Raw genomic sequence first — 11,618 nt, 5'->3', positions numbered from 1 at the left:
TGCCAGTTTCAGTCCCTTCCAGAATGAACTGTTTAAGCGCTCTCTCATGTTAATGGAAATAAACTGTTGCAGACCACCCATGTTTACTGCACATTAAACACATGTAAGTGTTAGCTTCCATGGCAAGTTGGTAAGTGTCAGCCAACTTGCCATGGACAGTGCGGTTCTCCTTTAACTGATCTGGATGGCTCAGGTGGAGGCTGACAGGTGAAAAGTGGTGCCGGGTTGGTTCTATGCACATTTACATGTTATGTAAAAGTATAAGTTTAAGTGAGCTATCCAAATGGATGAATTTTGGCGTTTGGAGTGTTTATATGGACAAAGCTCGCAATAAGTGAGTTTGCATGTCTCCATTAAGTTATTGTCTAGTCAGAACAGATAGTGACAGTGACTTCTTAAGTTTGTGAGTACAGACTCTACTAAATCCTTATTACTAGTTGTTTTCACACAACCTTTTTACTAAATCTTTTACTTAACCACAAATCTGTAGGTTGTGTCTTATCTAGTCACAAATAACCCATGCACAGACTTACTTTCTTTCATTTTTACAGGACAAAAACGAGTGTATAACATGGCAATAAACATGTTGCCATATAAACGCAGTTGTCAACCAGCACAGATTTGTTTTATTATTTATGATTATAGATATAAACGCCCTTAGCAGCATAACCACCATTTGTTGGAGTGTGGGTGAGTGGATAAATGGTACTTCTGATTAAATAACAGGATGTTAAGAAAAAGATCCAATGCAGGTTTGGAGTTTTCCAGTCAGTGCTTTTTTTATTGCTGGTGCAAAAACAATATCCTCCCATGGCTATGGTTATAAACTATTACTTATTAACAGTTCAACAAGAAAAAAGACAACAGGTTTACCTGGCTGTTATTCCATCAGTTGTAAAAATCTTTTTTACACATTTAATTTCCTGAATGACATTAACTCACACTAACTTTCATTAAACTTATATAAACCTTCTTCCAAAGGAGAGGATCTTTGTTTATAGTTTACAGGGGCTAAATGATACACATCTAAATGTCTTCTCTTACCATTTTATAGAGGAGAAATCAACACTAGAGCACCCTATCCCATGTGTTTCTCAGTAAAGGAATAGCTCATTTATAAAGCTTCATTAAATTAGATGGGTCAGACGTGCTGTGAGGTTTAGCTGCAACACGCACCCCATGCTCCCAGATACATAGATTAGCTTTAAAGCTAACATCTTTTCCGACAACCTCACATCAGTGACCTGTTCACTTTACCAGAGCTTTAGAACCAAGTTTCCCCCCTCCACAGAATGGTAAGAGCAGATACAAACAAAGAACGGCGGCAACATTAAATCCTAAAGGGCCTACACAATTACTAATCTTTCCTTAATACTTCTTTCTTTTGATCAGTTTAGTCTTGATCAGAGGTGGGTTTCCCGAAAGCTTCGTAATGCTAAGAACTTTGAACAAATAAATAATTAAAATCCAGATTAGCGATGATAGAGTTCTTGACATTAATGCTGCAATTAATGCAATCAGTCAATTCCTGCAGAGTCTAAGCAAATCAGTCTAAGCAAAGCTGCAAAGTCTCCAAGTCTGTGCATTCTGTATCCAGGCTGTTACTCTGCCATGGACGCACCTATATACAATGCCCACCAGGGGAGAGAGAGAGAGAGAGAGAGATAAAGGAACATAGGTAATAACACATGATCAAATTAATAAACAAAATTAACTATATTAATGCTACAATCTATTTTAAATAAATGAGAGATATTTAGTCATATGTATCTTAAGGAGTATTTTATCAATGCCAAAGTACATCCTTTTGTAGTCCTTTTTAAAATTTTTAGAATATGTATAATGTTGTTGATTACACCACATTTCTCCATTTTTAGGGTGTAATAGTGAATAAATACTGCATATTGGCAGTGTTGAATCGATGTTTATGGTTCAATTGAACGCATTGTTTCAGGGGAGGAGTCAATAAAGACGTTCTTTAACCTCGTTCATTAATTTTCATTTTGCGAAGCTCTTTGGGAAACACTAGCAGAACTGGCTCGTTCTTTACTCATGTCATTCGTTAGTTCGTTCGTTATTCGCTAAGATTGATCGTTTACCCAGTTCAGTTAATTTCAGCCCTCTCCACATTTTCTCTCTCTCTCCATCTCAACCATCGCTTCTACCCTTCTAAATAATAAATTACACCACAATACTTAAGATTTGAACACATTCCAGTTAAAATAAATACAAAAAAAAAAACACTTGGGTTTGCCTAAAATCCCTCTATTTACCCAGGACATGTGGTCTTACTGTGAACTACAAATGAACAGAAGTCACGTTAGATCAGTGTTTCTCAACCCTGTTCCTGCATATTCTACTGCATACTCCCACTGTTCTGCATATTCTACAGCTTTCTCTGCTTTAAATGCACTTAATAAAGTAAGTGGTGGTATGATGTGTCTAATACACTGCTGGATATACATAATGATTGATCTATGGTCGATAGGGAGCTACGGGATTGAACAGGTAAACTCAATAAAGGATTGCTTAATAGCTGATCAGTTGGATCTGCTGGAAAACACTATTTTGGGGCAGTGATCAGGGTTAAGAAACTGCTTGAAACTACCAACATAAAGAACTGTACTAAATTCTGGTTATCCACAGTATCTTCTAGATAACTAGTTAGCTAAACACACTAACCCTCCTCTGCGCTCGCAAAACCAGCAACCTGATTGGCTGTTTCTCCTGAAAGGCGGGACTTTCTCCTTGAACTGGCACCACGATTGGTTAAGAGACTGGCCTGTCGCCTTAATAATAAAGTTTTTTAAATGTTAATATTATACAGAAAATTTACGTGAAAATACTAATACATGAGGACGGCGGGGAAAGAGCAGTAAAATACGGTAGTTTCCCACCCAAAATGGGAGACTTGACAGGTATGGCCATTTGGGACATTTAAGTACACTAACCCCCCAAATTTAACTTTAGAGCGGAGAAATTATAAGAAAACAGCTTCGTAAGTACACAGGCAAACTTCTCTCTCCCCCTCTGTCTCTCACACACACAAACAGAAAGGACACTTGGACAGCACTGACTTCTCAACACTGATTGGCTAATAACATGGCAAACATGCCTCACACTCTTCCCACTGAACAAAAAACTACAAAAAAAAAATGGTGCAAAAACAGAAAATGATTCTGGGAAATTAAGTTTTATTGCATTTTACATGAAAAACAACAAAAAGAAATTGCTAAACATACATAGGATTTTTCAAAGGATCCTACACTCAGATATCCAAAAAATCTGTGTATATAGTAAATTTTATGCCAAAATTTTATGCTGCTGAGTTCTTAGCATTTCTCCACTCTAAAGCGAAGTTTGGGGAGTTAGTATACTTTATATTTCTGTTTTTAATAGACAGTTTAAGTGTTATGTGTGGTAAGTTTAGTTGTGTGTGTGTGTGTACCCAACTGGTAGTCTGGACTGAATATACTGTAAATTTGAGTCATTTTGCATGTGTTATAACAAGTGAAGTAATAAATCTTAAGGGAATTCTTGTACAGGAACTGTTGTGTAAAAAGAGCGAACTGATAAAAGGAATAAATAATTTTAAGAAACAGTTCCAACCATTCGGTATTAATTTCAAGTCTTATCAGCTGCTAATTTTTACATGGTAAGAACCATAGACTGTGTATAGCTGGACAGAGCATCGTCTCTCAAAAGTGAAGTCACCACAGGTCGGGCGCCCCCTGCTGTTCGGTTGCAGAAAGCTGTGTAACCCCACCCATCCCCATAGGTTTCAATGGCAAAACAGACAACTTTCAATCATGTTTTTTCTAATATACTGTAATTCTACCTCCTTTATTTCAATGCAGCAGCTAGTGTAACCTCTGCTTATATTGACAATTTTTATATCCTCACAGAATTCCTTTTTTAAAGCGTTAATCAGCTCTATTCAAAAAGGTGTGGTTATTGTAAAAGGGCTGGGTTACACCTAGCCAGGGTGGGACCAATGACTGTATGGGCGGGACCATAGACTGTGTGAGCTCTGTGGAGGCAGCCCTCAGGGGCGGGGTTATTTAAATGAGTAGGCTGTCTCTCCACAGAACTCATTAAAACCAGATAAATAAGCTCTGCTTTTTGTACAGTCCTTTTACTCGTTTATTACTCATTTATTCTGTTTTTCACACAGTGTTGTACATTGTAATTAAAGCAGGGACTTCTACAAAGGGTTATTTGTTAATGTACACTGTAAAAAAAACATTTTTTTTTACAGTTTTTCCAAGTAAAATTTTACAATATTTCCCTGTATTTCAAAATGACAGGCAAATGGTATTAAAATGACAAGAATAAACTGTCTATTGAAATGAGTCATGTGATTTAACATAACAAATCTGTGTGAATAAAATACATTAAATATCTGTTTTTTAACAAATTTTAGATGACAATTCGAACAATACTAACTGTAAAAATAAAGTCATATTTTGTGAAAAAAAGCTAAATTTTCTGTATTTTTACACAAAGTTTACATTTTAAAATGCAGATATTTTAGTAAAATACATATGCAATACTTATTAATTCATTTGAAAATGTATAATAGCAAGAAATTTTGTAGGCTAATAAAGAAACATTTTGTAATTTTGCAATTCTAACCACTATTTTACATAAATAAACTGGAAAAAATATGGAATTTACTACAATATAAAACTTATTTGTTAGTATTTGTGATTTGCTTCAGATCTGTGGAGTGTTAAAATCGAGATCCAGTGTGTAAAACTTCAGGTTTATTATTTTATAATGGATTACTATCCTATGGAAATTACAGTGTAGAGTGATCCCAAGTGCCAACTAAGAGATAATGGGAAATGTGTTTTCTATTGTCTAATAAACTATTAAAAAAGTACTCTGCTCTGAGTGTTGATTCTCATTTTCTGGTTCTCACCCTGGTTATCTTGAGTGTTTGAGTGTTGCCCTGGCTGTCAGTCTCCCAGGGGTTAAATTTTTAAAATATTTTTTGTGCAGTAAAAAACAGTGTTCTAAATATTTGAAGCAAAACACCATCCACAGTGCTGAGTAAGTGAAGTAACAGAACAGCAATCAGAAATACTATTATTACTAAATATTTTATGTACTTTAATGATCACACTTCACAGACAGGTTTACTTTTCAGTTAAAAACAAATGTTTAAATCCACTTACATAGTTAAGTTTTGAAAAATAAATTATATATATATATACACACACACACACACACACACGTGTCATAATTTCCTTTGGCCATGAAAGTTATTGGAACACCTAAATTAAATTAATTGGATGGGCGAGTGAATACTAGAGGTGGGTGATGTGTCATTATTTCAACATTAAAATCTTCAAAATCAAATAAAACTTTTTTTCTGCTCACCCTGATTAATAACCTCAAGACCAATCGGACGTAAACATTCCTCTCAACAGCAAAAGTTCAGTGTAACAGTCAATCAACTGCAAACTTTCCCTCTAGTATTCACTCGCCCATCCAATTAATTTAATTTAGGTGTTCCAATAACTTTCATGGCCAAAGGAGTACAAACCCAAGCACCTAGGCATGCAGACTGATTCTACAAACATTTTTGATATAATAAGTTGCAGCGTGTTGAGAGCTTCATGGAATGGGTTTCCATGATCGAGCAGCTGGAATTAACTGAGATCTCAATTATTTGGATGGGTGAATTATTACTTTTGGCAATATAGTGTATAACAGGGTTGGGTAATCTAACCCAACAGTTTCAACAGACAATGATGACTATGCCATCATGAAGCTATCACCTATAGCTGACATGTCACCATTTGCTACTCCCAGGTGGTGGTGATGAAGCTGAGTTTAAAAAAACCTTAGCTAATGATAATTTAGCAAATGCTCTCTACATCACTGCCATGTACAGTTATGTTCACAACCCAAAGCTCCAAGCCTATTTTTACCATTTTTTTACCGCCTGAAATTACATACTCACATTTGAAGGCTTATCACTCTAATATTAAATAATTTAGAGTCAATTCTATGAATTAATATCACTTAGAAGCCTTTACACAATTAATTTAAGGCACTTTAATTATTCAATTGAACATGTAATGGCCAAAATATGGTAAAAACCAGGAAAATTTTTAGGCGCTTTTCAGATTTTCTATTTTTTTTATTTTATTTCCAGACACATAAAATGAACTATTTATATGGAACAAGGGTTTTGGCAGCTCTACATTGTGCTATAATGTGTTTACAATCATCATATAAAATTATAAACTGCTGCCTCTTACTGGTCAGATTTTATTGTGATCTGAAGCAGTAATGGTATTTTCTTTCTCCAAAGGACTGAAAACTTTATAAGAATAAAAACTACCACTTTAATAACTCATTTTGCAGTAATAAGGCTGTTTTTGTGTGGTCTACTCCTATACAAACAGAAAACCGCAGTGTCTCTGTAACAGAGTGCTTTCTGCAGAGTGGGAAGTCTCTGAGGGGGAGTCTCTGTGCCCAAGCAGCCCCCGCCCCTCCTTCCAGCTGGCTGAGCTCGACACCTGATTGGCTGACAGGCCTCATTTGCATACCGTCACGTGCAGTAGAGTCTGCTGAGTAATCTGACCCCAGACACTCGGCGATGCGTCAAATAAAACGCTTTTAATAAGGAGTTAAAGTTTATATTAATGTCTTTCTGCCTGAAATGATTTCAAGCACTGATTCGATATAAATGGGGATTATAGGAGAGTGGATTGATTTAACTGTAAACACGCGCTCCGACGCGCTCTTTCAGCTCTAATTCAGGAACCGTACATCCTACAGTAAAACGGAGCACAGTTTCGGAATCCGGAGAGCCAGACGGTTCGAATGGTTTATAACATGTCCGCATCCGATTTGGACGTACGATAAATGCAAATATGAAAGATATGAATCATAACTTTATGAAACTAGGCATATTTCGCCATAAATGTTTATTTCCTGAAAGGAGATACTGCTAAATAGGCTAGATAACTGAAAAGCAGAGATTCTAAGATTTAAAATGGTATATTGGGTGTCTATATTGAGCCTATAATTGTTCATAACTATTCATAAACACAGCCAGATATGATTTTTCATAAATTTCGTATTAAGAGGTTAAAACAAGTAAAAACACATCTCAGAAACTTGGCTGTGTTCACAGGTAACCGAATCAGTACAACAGTGACTCCTTAAATCTATCTGTGCTCACTGCTCAAACATGCCTGATTCATTGGTTTAACTTGGTTTGAGAGAATCGATTCAGTGATCATTCAATTTATTGATTAAAAGATTTCATGGGCGCAGTGGGTAGCACTTCCACTTCACAGCAAGACGGCCTGGGTTCGATTCCCGGCTGGGGCGACCCGGATCTTTCTGTGTGGAGGTTGCACGTTCTCCCTGTGTCTGCGTGGGTTTCCTCCGGGTGACTGACTAAAAGATTTCATGTAATTATAGGACAATTTCCTGTAAAATGACGAATTATTCCATTTTATAAAGAGTGCATGACACTTTTTTTTAGAATTAAAATATGTTAAAATTAAAAGATTTCATGTAATTATAGAAACATTTCCTGTAAAATGACGAATTATTCCATTTTATAAAGAGTGCATGACACTTTTTTTTTAGAATTAAAATATGTTAAAATTAAAAGATATCATGTAATTATAGAAACATTTCCTGTAAAATGACAAATTATTCCATTTTATAAAGAGTGCATGACACTTTTTTAAGAAATAAAATATGTTAAAAGAAAAACATTTAATGTAATTAAAGGGCAATTTCTTGTAAAATTACAATAATAGACGATGATTACAGTAAATACAATAACTGTTTTTTTACGGTTTATGTATGTTTTAAAAATTACACAATTTTTCTGTTTTTTTACAGACATTTTCTGGCGCCCCTGCTGCCGGAAAATTACCGTTTTTTTACACTTTTTTTTTTACAGTGTACATGATAAGAGCACAGTAACACCATCGAAATAAACAGTTTTCTTCAGTGTAAGTAGACTGTATTGGTTCTTATCATCATGTTACTGGAGTTTGTATCTCATACTTCTCACATATCTAAAACCTATGAGGAATTTCAGTGTAATTAAGTTAAACTGTGCTTGTTACTACCATCTTGTTAACCCAAATAATTACGTAGTACTTTGGAGTTTGTGCATCCCATGTACCTGTTTAATATCTAGAACCTGTCAGCCTTTTTATTGTAATTAGACAAGAATGTCCTGGTACTTACCATCTTGTTACCCAAAATAATTTCTTAGTACTTCAGAGTTTGTACCTCACAATTACCTGGTTAATACCTAGAACTTAGGAGACTGTAAAAGAAAGGGTTACCAGATTTTCTATTTTTCACCTGGTTGCTGAAAACTGTTTGGGCCATCACCTTCTGTCCCAACCTAATAAAAAAAGAAAAAATGAAATGACCAGCCTACTAAAAAAAACTGCTTCATGAAAGTGGTCACAAAGGATGAGTACATTTCACTAAGAGGGCTACATATACCTCTAAACTGGCAGTACAGTGCTGCCTCTAATAATAAATAAAGACAGTTTGTCCACTTACTGCTCCACTAGTCGAATCTACTGTATCACCAAGTTTGAACACCCTAAGTTTCACCATCTGACTTTCAATATTTATGGAGTGATCTCTCTTAGTGAGAACCTGATCTCGAGCTGGAAGAAAAGCAAAAGGTTGTTATTGAAGTGTATAAGAGCTTTCACCAACAATACTGTATCTTAGCCTTCATCTGTGATTCCCAGCTCCAGTCTCAGGGCATTACTGAAGACAATGTACATATTATCTGAATATTTTTGAAAAAGTAAACTTTCCTCTTTGTCTTAAGCAGTGCACTATTATCTCACAAAGTTATATGTGAAATTCCTCATGGAAAAAGTGCAATGTCAAAAAAAACTATAGATTTTAACCCTAATTTGTACCGTAAAGCTTGAAAAAAAAAATAATAAAAACAAATGAATTAAACAAATTCTCCATAATTGCATGAACTGCAATCAGTCTTTACAGTGGAGCAGACATCGTATCTGATTACTTCCTTGACAGTGACAAATATGTCAAAAATATACATTAGAAACTCAGTTAGACTCGATATTGACCCAACTACTAGCTAGCTTTAGCTATTTATCTGTTTATTTCCTGTCTTCACTGGCTTCGCTTGACACCAGTGAGGGCAGCTTATAACTAAATATAAATAAATAAATATACACGATTTAATGCAATTACTGCAATAAAATTAATAAATAAAATTAAATCGTGTATATGTATGTATATATATATATATATATATATATACAGTCATATGAAAAAGTTTGGGCACCCACATTAATCTTAATAATTTTTAGTTCTAAATATTTGGGTGTTTGAACAGCCATTTCAGTTTGATATATCTAATAACTGATGGACAAAGTAATATTTCAGGATTGAAATGAGGTTTATTGTACAAACATAAAATGTGCAATATGCATTAAACCAAAATTTGACCATTTTATTGATTTGAATACACCTAACTGCTTTTTACTGACTTACTGAAGCACAAAATTGTTTTGGTAACCTCATTGAGCTTTGAACTTCATAACCAGGTGTATCCAATCATGAGAAAAGGTATTTAAGGTGGCCAATTGCAAGTTGTTCTCCTATTTGAATCTCCTCTGAAGAGTGGCATCATGGGCTCATCAAAACAACTCTCAAATGATCTAAAAACAAAGATTGTTCAACATAGTTGTTCAGGGGAAGGATACAAAAAGTTGTCTCAGAGATTTAACCTGTCAGTTTCCACTGTGAGGAACATAGTAAGGAAATGGAAGACCACAGGGACAGTTCTTGTTAAGCCCAGAAGTGGCAAGCCAAGAAAAATATCAGAAAGGCAGAGAAGAAGAATGGTGAGAACAGTCAATGACAATCCACAGACCACCTCCAAAGAGCTGCAGCATCATCTTGCTGCAGATGGTGTCTCGCCACAAACAGAGTCGCATGACTCTGTTTGTGGCGAGACACCATCTGCAGCATTGCTTGCAGAAATGGCTTCTTTCGCATCACTCTCTTATAAAGCTTCTCCTTGTGCATAGTGCGCTGTATTGTTGACCGATGCACAGTCACACCATCTGCAGCAAGATGATGCTGCAGCTCTTTGGAGGTGGTCTGTGGATTGTCCTTGACTGTTCTCACCATTCTTCTTCTCTGCCTTTCTGATATTTTTCTTGGCCTGCCACTTCTGGGCTTAACAAGAACTGTCCCTGTGGTCTTCCATTTCCTTACTATGTTCCTCACAGTGGAAACTGACAGGTTAAATCTCTGAGACAACTTTTTGTATCCTTCCCCTGAACAACTATGTTGGACAACCTTTGTTTTAGATCATTTGAGAGTTGTTTTGATGAGCCCATGATGCCACTCTTCAGAGGAGATTCAAATAGGAGAACAACTTGCAATTGGCCACCTTAAATACCTTTTCTCATGATTGGATACACCTGGCTATGAAGTTCAAAGCTCAATGAGGTTACCAAAACAATTTTGTGCTTCAGTAAGTCAGTAAAAAGTAGTTAGGAGTATTCAAATCAATAAAATGATAAGGGTGCCCATACTTTTGCACCAGTCAATTTTTTTGGTTTAATGCATATTGCACATTTTCTGTTAGTACAATAAACCTCATTTTAATCCTGAAATATTACTGTGTCCATCAGTTATTAGATATATCAAACTGAAATGGCTGTTGCAAACACCCAAATATTTACAACTAAAAAGGATTAAGATTAATAGGGGTGCCCAAACTTTTTCATATGACTGTACATACATATACACGATTTAATTTTATTTATTCATTTAATTAAAGTAATTTAAGTCAATTTAACTTAAGTCATTGCCACTACCTGTTCTGAATGGACAATAACTTAACGAAGCATGCAAAACTCACTTTTTACGTGCATTTGCATTTGGCCTTGGGTCTCGACTGTCCTTATAAACACTCCAAATGCCAAAGTCAATTTTCTGTAAGTCACTTAAATTATTATTGGTGTCAGGAATCATGATCAATTTGGAAAGCTTACTTATTGTGACATCACAAAAGTAAATGTGCATAGAACCACCCCGGCACAACTTCTCACCCATCAACTACCACCTGAGCCCCACCATTTAGATCATGGTCATGGTTGATGGTCTGCCATTTTGTCATTTTGGCTGAGAGCCGTTGACAATACACATTAGCCAGCAGACTTTTTTTGACGGAGGAATCTGTACCTACTGTCCGTGGCAAGTTGGCAGATGAGCTAGCACTGTAAATGTGCAGTAAACATGGGTGGTCTGCAACAGCTTATTTGCATAAACATGACAGAACCCTTAAATGGTTTATTCTGAAAGGGACTGAAACTGGCAAAAATAGAGCTGGTGAGATCTCCTTATGTGAGAGTGATTTAGTGCAAAGACTTTGTGCAAAGAAAGTGTCTTTTACAGTCCATAGACCTATTCTAACTTGTGCAAAAGTGGTACAATATGCCTCTTTTAAATATGTAACATGTTTTTACTTTATATATTTTAACACAAAATAGCTGCTTTCCCATTCTCCCACTCTCATTTCTTCTCTCACTCTGCTCCACGCCTCACAGACACAGCACCAA

Source organism: Astyanax mexicanus, chromosome 20 (assembly GCF_023375975.1).
Source record: "Astyanax mexicanus isolate ESR-SI-001 chromosome 20, AstMex3_surface, whole genome shotgun sequence".
In the NCBI taxonomy this organism is placed as follows: Eukaryota; Metazoa; Chordata; class Actinopteri; order Characiformes; family Acestrorhamphidae; genus Astyanax; species Astyanax mexicanus.
This window is presented reverse-complemented; position numbering follows the sequence as displayed.